General features: G+C 44.1%; 1 pseudogene; it reads right to left on the minus strand.

Moving 5' to 3' along the window:
* Window positions 1-15,124, minus strand: part of LOC105001220 — a 29,005-nt pseudogene that overhangs the window by 10,516 nt on the left and 3,365 nt on the right.

The following is a 15,124-nucleotide window of genomic DNA, read 5'->3' on the forward strand; positions in this document are numbered from 1 at the left end:
TTTAGTATTTGTTGGAGAGCTGGTTTGGTGGTGCAGAATTCTCTCAGCTTTTGCTTGTCTGAGAAGCTTTTGATTTCTCCTTCATACTTGAATGAAATCCTTGCTGGGTACAATAATCTGGGCTGTAGGTTATTTTCTTTCATCATTTTAAGTATGTCTTGCCATTCCCTCCTGGCTTGAAGCGTTTCTATTGAAAGATCAGCTGTTATCCTTATGGGAATTCCCTTGTGTGTTATTTGTTGTTTTTCCCTTGCTGCTTTTAATATTTGTTCTTTGTGTTTGATCTTTGTTAATTTGATTAATATGTGTCTTGGGGTGTTTCGCCTTGGGTTTATCCTGTTTGGGATTCTCTGGGTTTCTTGGACTTGGGTGATTATTTCCTTCCCCAGTTTCTCTTTTTAATTTTGTTTATTTTTGGTTGTGCTGGGTCTTTGTTGCTGCACGTGGGCTTTCTCTAGTTTCAGAGAGCAGGGGCTACTCTCTAGCTGTGGTATGTGGGCTGCTCACTGCCGTCTCTTCTCTTGTTGCAGGTCAGGCCTCTGGAGTGTGCAACTCAGCAGTTGTGGTGAAAGGCTTAGCTGACCCACGGTTTGTGAGATCCTCCCAGACCAGGGACCAAACTGATGTTCCCTGCATTGGCAGGCGGATTCCCAACTACTGGACCACCAGGGAAGCCCCAGGAGGGGCCTCTTAAAGCCTCAGCTGATGTGTGAGCTTAGAGGTAACAGCCAGAAATTTTGGGATGCTGTACTCCAGGATGTTGGATATTCAATGAAAAATAACCAATATACAGCTGTGTGTTCCCACTGCTGTAATATTCCTGTGTATTGCTCTGATGCTTCCTCATCCTGACCCCACCCTGGCCTCTCCTGATGCCCCTCCTCCCTCATGGGAGATAAGGGAGATAAGAGAAAGGACACTCCTCCTCTGCACAGGAGTTAAGAAGAGGCTGAGTGAGAGTGTTGGGAGAACTTGTCCTCTTCCTCTTGAGAGAAAGAAAGAGGAGCCACATACCTGGGCTCTCTTCCTTCCCAGGATTCTCCCTTAATAAACGTGTCAGGTACTGTTTTCAGGTATTTACGTAAATTAACTTAAATCTGATAAGAGTCCATGAGATGAGTCCATGGGACAGCTCTCATGCCCATTTTGTAGACAAGGAAACTGAGGTCTGTGGGAGTTTGACTGACCCTCAATTGGCTGAGCCACGACTCTAAGGAAACAGTCTGACTGCTGAGCCCAAGTGTGTCCTAATGTTTGTGTTGACTCCCGTACACTGTCCACCTGCCTCACTAAGGGTCACCTCCTCTGGGCTCTGACAGCTTCCTTTGCCCTCTGGGCTCTGAGACTGGCAGGGAGTCTGTTGTGTTTCCCACACTCACTACAGATGACCCTTGAGGTCTGAAGTGACAGGAGAGTTGGGCCTATATTGGCTGATGGAGTGTGTTCGCTGGAGTTGGGGGAAGGGGGCTCACATCTGGGCTGTGGGCCATCAGCGGTGTTTGCATATGGGTATGAGCTGGGCTCTCCAGATGCTGAAGAGGGAAGACCAGCAGGCGCCGTGCAGGATTTCCTCATCACTGTGATATTTCACAGCCTGAAACACAGCCTCCTGTGGACCTGAGGTCCCAGGGGTGTTCACTCTTCTCCTTCCCATCTCACTGCCCTGACTGCTCTTCTTCCAACTGACTCCCTGGGAACATCTCTCCAAGGAGGGGTCTGGCCACACCCCTGCTCACTAGCACTTCCTCCCACCCTGCCTGCTGCTCCCTTCCGGGGTCTCCTGGATGGAGCGAGAGGAAAACAACTAGGATAGCCTGAGAACTTGACATTATGCTGTAAAGAGAAAGCAGTGTGTGTGTCTTCAAGAAAGGCAAGGGCTGCCTGAGGCTTCCTGTGAGCTGTTAGACTGGAGGCCTTAGTATTCTGCTGGATGTTGGTAGGGGGCTGACCTCAGTTTCGTGAAACAAGGATGTTTCCATCCCAGCTGCTTCCTTCATCAGAGATTGCAAGCAGGGAAGACAAGTAGAAAGTCAGCCAGCAAGATGGGGTTTTGCTCTTCTGTGATCTAATCCCAGGAGTGATGTCCCTGTTGCCATATTCTACTGGTCAGAAGCAGGTCAGAGCTCCCGCCCACACTCAGGGGAGGAGAGTCCACAAGGTGTGGACCCAGGAGGCAGGGACACTTGTGTGCATCTCAGAGTCCATCTGCACAAGGATTTTCCAGGTCAGAGAAGCAGGAGCAAGAGGTGGTGAGCCCTATGCCCTGGACATGGTCACACATGGGCTGCACAGTCACTGAACAATCTTTGTCACTGTGGGTCCACCTTGAGTAGGATAATCTGCAGAAATGATACAGTAAATCTCTGTTCAAACACTGAGAAACTTCCAGAGCATTTTCCAAAGTGGCATTGGCATTTTATATTCTCTCCAGCATGTTACATGCTTCCAATATCTCTACAGTTCCCAGGTGGCTCAGTGGTAAACAATCTGCCTGCCAAAGCAGGAGATGCAGGTTCGATCTCTGGGTTGGGATGACACCAGGAGGAGGAAATGGCTACCCATTCCTGTATTCTTGCCAGGATAATCCCATGGACAGAGGAATCAGGTGGGCTATAGTTTATGGTGGGGGCAAAGATTTGGACATGTTAAGTGACTGCGCACACCCTCCTTGAGGATATGAATCTTGGTTTCTGGATTTTGAAGGAGGGGATGCCTCTTAGCTCTCCACACAAATAAGCTCTGGCTTATATTTCCTGTTATAGCTCATAAACTTGAGAAAATCAGAGGTAAGGTTTTTCCAGATTTGCCTAACACCCTAAGGATAAAAACAAATTTTCCCTCTGGAGTACTGCCCACATTTATATTTTGTCCTAAACAATTATTTCCTTCATATTGTAGGCATGGAAACTTTACATACTTAATCACTTTTATTTTGTTTCCCTGGAAGAGGCAGCCTTAAAACCAAGCCCACCATGTTACTGGAAATGGAATCTCCATGACCTATTTTTTTCATCCCTGCTATTTTTCTGGTGCCAAGGTAGCTTCCTGAATACAACTCCACCTGAACTAATGAAACTTTTCTCTCTTCTGTGAGCCAGTGCTGGTTTCTGAGATGTTTGCTATCAGGTCACAATAAGAAACATACAGACATTGAAAGTGAGCATAAGCAAGTAAACTACTTTATTTCAATCCACACTGGTAATTGCCAGCATCAGAATCTGGCATAGTTTTTTTTTTTTTTTTTAAAGCCATGATTGAGGCTTTATCTCAGCAAGCAGTTAGTAGCTGCTGAGAATGAAAAGTTCAAGATGAAGCTGTCTCAACCATTCCAGAAAACACCCAGACTCCAACTGTACAAGAAGAGTGTGAAGAGAAAGAGGTTGTTGAAACAGATGTGGCAGACGTGGAAGTGAAGGGCATAGAACTGGTCATGTCACAAGCAAATGTGTCGAAAGCAAATGTTGTCCCAGCACTGAAGAACAATAGTCATGATATTGTAAATGCTAATATGGAATTAACGATGTAACCATCTGGAAAGAGGACCTTCTTTGGTATTTCAAAAGAGTAACTGTAGCTGGGCTTGAAATTTGTGCTGTTTCTATCAAAAAAGTTTTGGCTTCTTGTCGGATGAAAAAAAAGAAAAAATGTCATTGGATCTGCTAAGATAGTTGAATCGTTAGCTCTCCGTGGACCAAATCCCCATGGTTCAGGTAGACATATACTCAGGCCCCTGCCCTGGCACCAGAAAAACAGCAGGAGTGAAAAAATAGGTCGTGGAGAGTCCATTTCCAGTAACATGGTGGGCTTGGTTTTAAGGCTTCCTCTTCCAGGAAAACAAATAAAACTAATAAAGTACAAAAAGTTTCCATAACTACGAGACTAAGGAAATAATTGTTTTGGCCAAAATATAAATGTGGTAGTTTAGTGAAGTTAGTAGTTTGGTGCGTGAACTAGTAATTTTTTAAGACTTTGATGGGGGTCACAAACTGATAAACTGATAAATATTATGGATAATGTCTCCAGTAAGATATTCATGTACAAAGGAATATAAAGCAATATAAAATATCAGTATACACACACAAAGACACACACACATGGGCTTTCCTCTTTGCTCAGCGGTAAAGAAACTGCCTGCAGTGCAGGAGCTGCAAGAGATGGGAGTATGGTTGCTGGGTTGGGAAGATCCTCTGGAGGAGGACATGGCAACCCACTCCAGTATTCTTGCCTGGAGAATCCCATGGACAGAGGAGGCTGGTGGGCTACAGTCCATAGGGTTGCAAGAGACATTCATGACTGAAGTGACTTAGCACACATGCATGTATGTATATGTCGAACCCACGCAGACTTATAGGTACTGGCTTTTTAATCCTAGAAAGAGACAAAGGCAAGGAAAAGACATTTTGAGTAATCATTTCATCATTCAAAAATGGACTCCACTTATCTAGAATATAAACTAAGTAGACAGAAGCTGGATCCTATCACAGAACACTAGAGAAGTGAAGACGTCATATGGTAGTCACTCATTCATCCAGCCAAACCCAAGTGCCTAGAATGTACTAGATTAAGTTCTGGTCTAGATCACTGGTCTAAATACTGAAATTTGTCACATTTCCCCCATCGCTTACCCTCACCTCTGGGACTTCCCCAGTGAATCAGTGGTAAATAATCTGTCTGTAATGCAGGACCCGGGTCCAATCCCTGGGTCAGGAATATCCCCTGGAGGAGGAAATGGTGTCCCCACTCCAGTATTCATGCTTGGAAAATCCCATGGACATAGGTGCTGTGCAGGCTATAGTCCATGGGTCCCAAAGCGTCAGACATGACTTAGAGACTGAACAATGACAACCCTCACCTCTACCTCCAAATCTATACCCGCTTCCCAATTGAAGGGAATTTCACACTTAAACATTTTGGTCGGAGTCCGAGATCACCTCCCACCGTGAAGGAGAAAAGCTTGTTTCCTAAACATTTCTGCAGGTGGACATGGCACTAGGCTCCTCCAGTCACATGGACTCCAAATAAGGACACAGTGAGACAGAGAGAACTAAGATCATGGCATCTGGTTCCATCACTTCATGGAAAATAGATAGGAAAACAGTAGAAACAGTGGCTGACTATTTTTGTGGGGCCCTAAAATCACTGCAGATGGTGACTGCAGCCATGAAATTAAAAGACACTTGCTCCTTGGAAGAAAAGTTATGACCAACCTTGACAGCTTATTAAAAAGCAGAGACATTACTTTGCCAACAAAGGTCCGTCTAGTCAAAGCTATGGTTTTTCCAGTAGTCATGTATGGATGTGAGAGTTGGACTATAAAGAAAGCTGAGTGCAGAAGAGTTGATGCTTTTAAACTGTGGTGTTGGAGAAGACTCTTGGGAAACCCTTGGCCAGCAAGGAGATTGAACCAGTCCATCCTAAAAGAAATCAGTCCTGAGTATTCATTGGAAAGACTGATGCTGAAACTCCAAAGCTTTGGCCACATGATGTGGAGAACTGACTCATTTGAAAAGATCCTACTGCTGGGAAAGATGGAAGGTGGGAAGGGAAGGGGATGACAGAGGATGAGATGGTTGGATGGCATCTCCAACTTGATGGCCATGTATTTGTGTAATCTCCAGGAGTTGGTGATGAACGGGGAAGCCTGGCACGCTGCAGTCCATTGGGTCACAAAGAGTAGGACACGACTGAGCCTTGAACTAAAGTGAACTGAGACAGAGAGGCTGACACCATGCTGAAGGTTTTGACCTGCACAGAGTAAATGGCGGTAGTGTCATTGAGTTGCCAAGGGCAGCAGAGACAGCAAGCCTAGCGCCAGAGTCCATCTTCCAGCTAAGGGAGTGTCTGTTTTGTGGCTTCTGCTCCCCGTGCAGGGGCGGTGGTTCCCATGTGGTTCCCCACCTGGGAGAGACTGGATGCTGAGCTGGCTATGAATCCTCAGGCTGTTCTGTGACTTTTCCTGAAATAAAATAAAACCACAAATCTCACTCTTTCTCTCCTTTGCAACAAATTGAAATCCCTTTTCTTCCCATGAAGAACTTGATAAGTCTATCATGTAGGGAAACTATCAGAGATTTTTTCCTCTCTGCTTTATTGAGATATGATTGATATAAAATATTGAGTAAGTGTACAATCTGTGATTTGATACTTTTCTCTATTGCACAATGATCAGCACCACAACTTTAGCTTACACCTGTATAATGTCACATAATTACCATTTCTTTTTTTGTGGTGAGAGCATTTAGATCTGCTCTCTTAGCAACTCAGAGACTTTATGATATCAGACTACTTTCTAAAATGTCCAGCTGCCTATCCTGCTTAGAAGAGAAAACATGTATCTCCCAGAAAATGTCTTGACTTTTTCTTCCCATTTAAGTGTGGATTTAAGCCCTTCTCCATCCTGATCACTCTCTGATCACAAGCCTCAGTGGATCCAAATCTGACTGAGAATCAGGACTGCTTGTCAGCCTTCTTAGAAAATACTTGGGTCTCCTCCTAGACTGAACATCTAAGAGTGTAGGGCACGGAGTCCAGGAATCCCTTATGAACAAGTCCTAGAGGGGAGGCTGATGCACAGCCATGTGGGAATCCTGGTCTATATTCTCACCACTAAATCTGTGATCTGAAAGCCAGCAGCATCAGCATCAAACTTGTTATGAATGTAAATTCCCAGGCTCTACTCCCGACTGTCTAGATGCTGTCTAGACCAGCATCTCCAGCCTGGTCACTGCACTATTTCTTACAGTTTCCTTTAGTGCATCACTCACCCTTCACCTCCTAATTATGTACAGCAACCTGACTGATGCTTCTAAAGGGCAGTCACAATGGATTGTCCTCTGTTTACACCATCTTACGAATCCACATCTTACTCAGAGAACATGAACACCTTTCTAATATCATCTAGGTCTGTATGATCTGGCAAAACATGGGATCTAATCTCAGTTCTTCATTAGGCCAGCCACACCTGCCTTCTGGCTCTTCCTTGAATGCAGACACTTTCCTACCCTCGTGCATTTGCACAGGAGACTCCCCTGCCCAGAGAGAACTTCCTCCAGACATCTGTGTGGACATGATGTGGTCAGAACCCACAGGAGAGAAACTAGAGAAGGAATTTTGAGGAGGCCCCCATGGCCTCCTGTCTGCACCCTGGCAAGGGTCTCAAGAACCACATCCAATCTGTACTCACTTGCAGCCTGAGTGTAGTTCCCTCTTTTTCACCTGCAAGAAGAAAACATCTTGTGAGAGGCCATAGAGAAGACTGAATCATGAGATCCTAGAGGAACCCCCTAGTCCTGGACCCCACAGAATTTTTTGGAACTGTGACCAAAATCCAGGACAAAATCAGGAGAATGAAGAAAGGTGCTGTTGAGGCGACTGGACCAACTGCCCTTCTGGAGGTCTGTCCTCAGCAGGGACCCTCCCCTCTGATCATCACGTGCTGAGAGACAGGCCCCCAACTGGAATTACAAAGTGAATAATCTGTCTTTCATTTCACATGTACTTTACAAAAGGGTCATTGTTAGCATCAGCTCAGACTCCACATGTGTGTGTGGAGGGTACTTTCCAATAATTAGGCAGGTAAACATTTACCTGGGTTTGAAACTCCCAGTGAGACAAGAAAACTCAAATCCCGCCGTCCCTCCCCTACCTGAGCGCTTCTTCCTCCAGATCACAGCTCCAGTTCAGTTCATTTCAGTTCAGTTGCTCATTCGTGTCCGACTCTTTGCGACCCCATGGACTGCAGCATGCCAGGCCTCCCTGTCCATTGCCACCTCTCGAAGTTTACTCAATTTCATGTCCATTGAGTTTGTGATGCCATCCAACCATCTCATCCTCTGTCATCCCCTTCTCCTCCTGCTTTCAATCTTTCCCAGCATCAGGGTCTTTTCATATGAGTCAGTTCTTTGCATCATGTGGCCAAAGCATTGGAGTTTCAGCTTCAGCATCAGTCTTTCCAAGGAATATTCAGGACTGATTTCCTTTAGTGGACTGCTTGGATCTCCTTGCAGTCCAAGGGACTCTCAAAAGTCTTCTCCAATGCCATAGTTCAAAAGGATCAATTCTCCGGTGCTCAGCTTTCTTTATAGTCCAACTCTCCAGTTACCACAACTCCAATGACCATGAGTAGAACCAGGCTAACAATGATGTCTATGTTGGGGACAGGGCTGAGAAGGTACTGTGGAGGAAAGAGAAGGGGCCCAGACTTCAGGTTTGAATCCTGTTCTTGCTGAAGGGGTCCAGAAAGGCTCCAGCTTTATCTGAGAAGAAGCTCCACCCCAGCCTCCTCCCTACCCCATCTCAGCGTGAGGGTCTCCTGAAGTCCCTTGTGCTGCACATGGCACGTGTATCTCTTCTCCTCTCCAGAAGGGACCACTAGGGCCGCCCACGTCTTGAAGGTTCCATTCCCCGAAGGCCTGGTCTCTACAAGCTCCATGTCCTGGGTCTGGTCCTCTGTGTCACACTGCTAGGTCAGTGAGATCTCTTCAGGGTAGAAGCCCAGGGTCCAGCACCTCAGGGGGACCTCATGGTCAGAGATGGGTGATGGGTCACATGTGTCTTTGGAGGGTCTGTGGAGGATGAATCAGAAAATTCCCATTTAGTGTTACCTCCATGGGTCCCTGAAGCAGCATCCTGTGACCATCCTGAGAATAAACAGGACAGTGGGTTTGAAAAGAAGCAACACAAACACCAGACACCAGCCTGGACTCGGAGGTCTGGGCATGTTCCCAAGTCCTTGGAAAGTTCTGGAGTCAGGGTGAGAGCCAAGGTAGGAGGTACCATGTAAGGGAGTGAGTACAGAGTAATGGTCCTGACTTAGGTGGAGGCTGGATGACTCAGAAAAGCTGGAGTCAGGCCTCCAAACATGTTTTCAGGGTGAGACCTGGCCCTGAGAGACAGTCATGGTTCACAAGATGGTACCCAGGGTGAAGGGAAACCGCTGACCAGTTATCTCAGGAATGGGTTCCTGCTTCTTCCCCAAAGAGACTGTCCTTCAGAAAAGTGGGGCCACTGGCGAGTCACTCTCTTGTACAGAATATGAAAACCTATGCAGATTCCTCCCTCTGCCGACAGGAACTATCTACTCCTTGTGTGAAGTCAGGTCCAGCCCGAGGGGGGATCAGGGAGGCCCCACGCCTCTCGTACCTGAGCACAGCAGCGTGTCCTTCCCGTTCTCCAGGTGTCTGTGGAGCCACTTTACACAGTCACTGTCCAGGTAGTTCCTACTGTTCCCCGCAGCACCGCCCTGCTCAAGCTTCAGCTTGGAGATCTGAGCTGCTGCGCAGGTCCTCGTTCAGGGCAAGGTAAATCGTTGCCATCATAGGCAATCTACCAGAACCCGAGGCAATAACTTTTCAAATATGCAATTATACCTCTTTCAGGAGAAGACTGGGAGATGGGTGTTTCTGTCTGTTCCCTCCACACTGAGCCCTGGGTGGGCGGGTGCAGGCAGCCAGTTACAGGCTGTTTCTTTTTTTGCTACTGTCCTGTTGGATCCAGAAATGCAAGCCACTGAACCAGGTGATCAAGGAGTTGCCCTCTGGCAGCAGCCACAACACCTGGGGAGCCATACGTGTGCACAAACTCTTTTCACGGAGACACCAGTGACCTGTGGTGGGACAGAGGGAGAGCATGATGATGGCACCTGTTGGCTTCTCAGGTTTTGGCGAGGATTGCAGTTGACCCCTAGATATGTGTTAGAAGTCTTAGCTTTTAAGATAAGGAAATAGGCTTCTTTCAGGGACAAGCTGGAGGTTTCAGTCTGTGTCTGTATGCTATGCCCTGGAGAGATAGCCACAGTGGGTCTGGGTGAGCCTGTTTCTTAGTTCATTATAGCCTCATGGATTTCATGGACACAAACTTTGTTGACTTTCAGAGAATTTTGGAGGCCCATGTCTCAGGTGTAAACCTTCAAAGTGAAGGTCCCAGACGTGGGACACTTTGTTTCTCAGGGAGAAACTGGCAGCGGTGACTTCCCTCCTGATTGTATATTGTGGCTCCAAGGGTGGGGCTTAGGTAGAGATTTTGTGTCTGCATCTTTTAATGATTTACTTGTTTAACTCCTAATGATTTTAGTGTGGGGTTTTTCTGTGTGTAGGATTCACCCAGCTTTTCTACATTTCTTTTAGAAGCAGTTTTCTGTGTATAACTGCAGATTCAGTGTGCCCCTGGGAGGAGGGGAGATCTGGAGTCTGTATGTCATGAGTAAACAGGAACCTTCTAGCCTTTTGAGCAGCTTCCTCTCTCCTCTCTCTCATTGCCGTTTATGTTTTGATTTGTGTTTCTGTCTGTCCCTCTTTTTCTCATTCTCTAGTTCTTGTTTTATTCAAATCCTTAAAATAAACTTTTTATTTTGAAATAGTTGCAGATTAACAGAAAGGTCTAAAGATAGTATAGAGAGGTCCTGGTTACCTTTGACCTTTTTCCCAAAGGTTATACATTATATAACTATAATACAATTTAAAAGCGAGGAAACTGAATTGGTACAACATATGTATAGAGTTCCATGTAATTTTTTTTCACATGTAGATTCCTGTAGCTGCAATCATGATCAAAATGTGGAATGACCCCATGACCACTCACATCTTCTTTGTGATACCCCTTTATAGTCACACTCCCTTCCTCCCCTCCCCTGCACTCTCCATAACCATCCCTCACTCCTGGGCACCACTAACTTGATCCCAACTCTATTATTTTGTCATTTTGTGGATGGGATAAAGCTGGGATCATATAATATTTAACCTATTAAGATAGACTTATTTTCATTCAACATAATACCCTTGAGATTCATCGAAGATCCTGTCTGTATTAACAGCTTATTCCTTTTTTATTGCCAAGTGGTATTTCATAGTTTGGATGTACCATCATTTGTTTAGAATATTTTAGTAATTTTCAGCTTTTTGCTATTACAGATAAAACTGCTATGAATAATTGTGCACAGGTTTTTGTGTGGAATACATTTTTTTTCTCTGTCATAAATGCCCCAAAGTGTGATTACTGGGCTCTATGGCCAGTGTGTATTGGATTTTAAAGAAACATCCAAGCTCTTTTATAAAGTAGATGTATCATTCTTATTAGAAATGTATGAGTGATTCAGTTTTTCCACAATGAATCCAACATTTGATATTTTCCCCATATTTTTCATCTTGGTTGTTCTAGTAGGTAGGTACTCTTAATGGTCTTAATATGTGTTTTCCTGATGGTTAGTGATGCTAAACACCTTTTCATGTGCTTATTTACCATTTGTGAATTTGCATTGTGGAGCTATCTGCTCAAGTGTGTTTTAACTGAGTTGTTTTCTATTGCAGAGTTTTGAGAGTTGTTTGTATATTCGAGATATGAGTGTTTTATATGATAAGTAGCTTGAAATGTTTTCTTCCAGTCTGTATCTTAACTTATTATCCTCTTAACAGAGACTTTAACAGACCAATGCTTTTTATTTGGATGAGTCCTCATTTGTAGATTAAAAAAAATAGATTATGCTTTCAGTGTATTATATTCCAATATAAAATAAGAATTTTAAAAAGTAGCATAGGAAAAATGCATGTAATTGCAAATAAGCATTTCTCAGTTCAGTTCAGTCACTCAGCCGACTCTTTGTGACCCGATGGACTGCATCACGCCAGGCTTCTATGTCCATCACCAATTCCCGGAGCCTACTCAATCTCATGTCCATCTCGTTGGTGATGCCATCCAAACAACTCATCCTCTGTGGTCCCCTTCTCCTCCCCTCTTCAATCTTTCACAGCATCAGGGTCACCTTCCAGTGAATATTCAGACCTGATTTCCTTTAGGATGGACTGGTTGGATCTCCTTGCAGTCCAAGGGACCCTCAAGAGTCTTCACCAACACCACAGTTCAGAAGCATCAATTCTTCAGTGCTCAACATTCTCTATAGTCCAACTCTCACATCCATACCTGACTACTGGAAAATCATAGCTTTGACTAGATGGACCTTTGTTGGAAATGTAATGTCTCTGCTTTTTAATATGCTGTCTAGGTTTGCCAAAACTTGTCTTCCAAGGACCAAGCATCTTTTTATTTCATGGCTACAGTCACAATCTCCAGTGATTTTGGAGCCCCCCAAAATACAGTCTTTCACTTTTTAAATCATTTCCCCACCTATTTGCCATGAAGTGATGGGACCAGATGCCATGATCTTAGTTTTCTGAATGTTGACCTTTAAGCCAACTTTTTCACTCTTCTCTTTCACTTTCATCAAGAGGCTTTTTAGTTCTTCTTTGCTTTCTGCAATAATGATGGTATTATCTGCATATCTGAAGTTATTGATGTTTCTCCCAGCAATCTTGATTCCAGCTTGTACTTCATCCAGCCCAGCTTTTCTCATGATGTATTCTGCATATAAGTTAAATAAGCAGGGTGACAATATACAGCTTTGACGTACTCCTTTTCCTATTTGGAACCAATTTGTTGTTCCATGTCCAGTTCTAACTGTTGCTTCTTGACATGTATACAGATTTTCAGGAGGTAGGTCAGGTGGTCTGATATTCCCATCTCTTGAAGAATTTCCCACAGATTGTTATGATCCACGCAGTCAAAGGCTTTGGAATAGCCAAAAAAGCAAAAGTAGATTTTTTCTGGAACTCTCTTGCTTTTTCAATGATCCAGCGGATGTTGGCATTGTTGATCTCTGGTTCCTCTGCCTTTTCTAAAACCAGCTTGAACATCTGGAAGTTCACGGTTCACTTACTGTTGAAGCCTGGCTTGGAGAATTTTGAGCATTACTTTGCTAGCATGTGAGATGAGTGCAATTGTGCGGTAGTTTGAGCATTCTTTGGCATTGCCCTTCTTTGGGATTGGAATGAAAACTGACCTTTTCCAGTCCTGTGGCCACTGCTGAGTTTTCCACATTTGCTGGTATATTGAGTCTAGCACTTTCATAGCATCATCTTTTAGGATTTGAAATAACTCATCTGGAATTCCATCATCTCAACTAGCTTTGTTCGTAATGATGCTTCCTAAGGCCCACTTGACTTCACATTCCAGGATGTCTGGCTCTAGGTGAGTGATTACACTATCGTGATTAATCGGGTCATGAAGATCTTTTTTGTACAGCTCTTCTGTGTATTCTTGCCACCTGTTCTTAATATCTTCTGCTTCTGTTAGGTCCATACCATTTCTGTCCTTTATTGTGCTCATCTTTGCATGAAATGTTCCCTTGGTATCTCTAATTTTCTTGAAGAGATCTCTAGTCTTCCCCATTCTATTGTCTTCCTCTATTTCTTTGCACTGATCACTGAGGAAGGCTTTCTTATATCTCCTTGCTATTCTTTGGCACTCTGATTCAAATGGGTATATCTTTCCTTTTCTCCTTTGCCTTTAGCTTCTTTTCTTTTCACAGCTATTTGTAAGGCTTGTCAGACAACCAATTTACCTTTTTGCATATCTTTTTCTTGGGGATGATCTTGATCACTGCCTCCTGTACAATGTCACAAACCTCCGTCCATAGTTCTTCAGGCACTCTTTCTATCAGATCTAATCCACTGAATCTATTTGTCATGTCCACTGTACAATTGTAAGGGATTTGATTTAGGTCATACCTGAATGGTCTGGAAAAGGTGAGTTTTCATTCCAGTCCCTAAGAAAGGCAATGCCAAAGAATGCTCAAACTACCACACAATTGCACTCATCTCACATGCTAGTAAAGTGATGCTCAAAATTCTTCAAGCCAGACTTCAACAATATGTCAACCGTGAACTTCCAGATGTTCAAACTGGTTTTAGAAAAGGCAAAGGAACCAGAGATCAACAATGCCAACATCCACTGGATCATTGAAAAAGCAAGAGAGTTCCAGAAAAAATCTACTTTTGTTTTTTTTGGCTATTCCAAAGCCTTTGACTGCGTGGATCACAACAATCTGTGGGAAATTCTTCAAGAGATGGGAATATCAGACCACCTGACCTACCTCCTGAAAATCTGTATGCATGTCAAGAAGCAACAGTTAGAACTGGACATGGAACAACAAATTGGTTCCAAATAGGAAAAGGAGTACGTCAAAGCTGTATATTGTCACCCTGCTTATTTAACTTATATGCAGAATACATCATGAGAGAAACTGGGCTGGATGAAGTACAAGCTGGAATCAAGATTGCTGGGAGAAATATCAATAACCTCAGATATGCAGATGACACCACCCTTATGGCAGAAAGTGAAGAGGAACTAAAGAGCCTCTTGATGAAAGTGAAAGAGAAGAGTGAAAAAGTTGGCTTAAAGGTCAACATTCAGAAAACTAAGATCATGGCATCTGGTCCCATCACTTCATGGGAAATAGATGGGACACAGTGGAAATAGTGGCTGATTTTATTTTTTGGGGCTCCAAAATGACTGCAGATGTTGAATGCAGCCATGAAATAAAAAGACACTTACTTCTTGGAAGAAAAGTTATGACCAATCTAGACAGCATATTAAAAAACAGAAACATTACTTTGCCAACAAAAGTCCATCTAGTCAAGGCTATGGTTTTTCCTGTGGTCGTGTATGGATGTGAGAGTTGGACTGGGAAGAAGGCTGAGCGCTGAAGAATTGATGCTTTTGAACTGTGGTGTTGGAGAAGGCTCTTGAGAGTCCCTTGGACTGTAAGGAGATGCAAACAGTCCATCCTAAAGAAAATCAGTCCTGAGTGTTCACTGGAAGGACTGATGTTGAAGCTGAAACTCCAATACTTTGGCCACCTGATGCAAAGAATTCACTCATTTGAAAAGACCCTGATGCTGTGAAAGATTGCAGGAGGAGGAGAAGGGGACTACAGAGGATGAGATGGTTGGATGGCATCACTGACTCAATGGACATGAGTTTGAGTAAACTCCTGGAGTTGGTGATGGACAGGGAAGCCTGGCGTGCTGCAGTCCATGGGGTAGCAAAGAGTCGGACACGTCTGAGTGACTGAACTGAACTCATCTGAACAGTCTAGTGGTTTTCCCAACTTTCTTCAATTTCAGTCTGAATTTGGCAATAAAGAGTTCATGATCTGAGCCACAGTCAGCTCCTGGTCTTGGTTTTGCTGACTGTATAGAGCTTCTCCTTCTTTGGCTGCAAAGAATATAATCAATCTGATTTTGGTATTGACCATCTGGTGATGTCTATGAGTAGAGTCTTCTCTTGTGTTGTT

This window comes from Bison bison, unplaced genomic scaffold, assembly GCF_000754665.1.
Source record: "Bison bison bison isolate TAMUID 2011002044 unplaced genomic scaffold, Bison_UMD1.0 scf7180017864379, whole genome shotgun sequence".
NCBI lineage: Eukaryota > Metazoa > Chordata > Mammalia > Artiodactyla > Bovidae > Bison > Bison bison.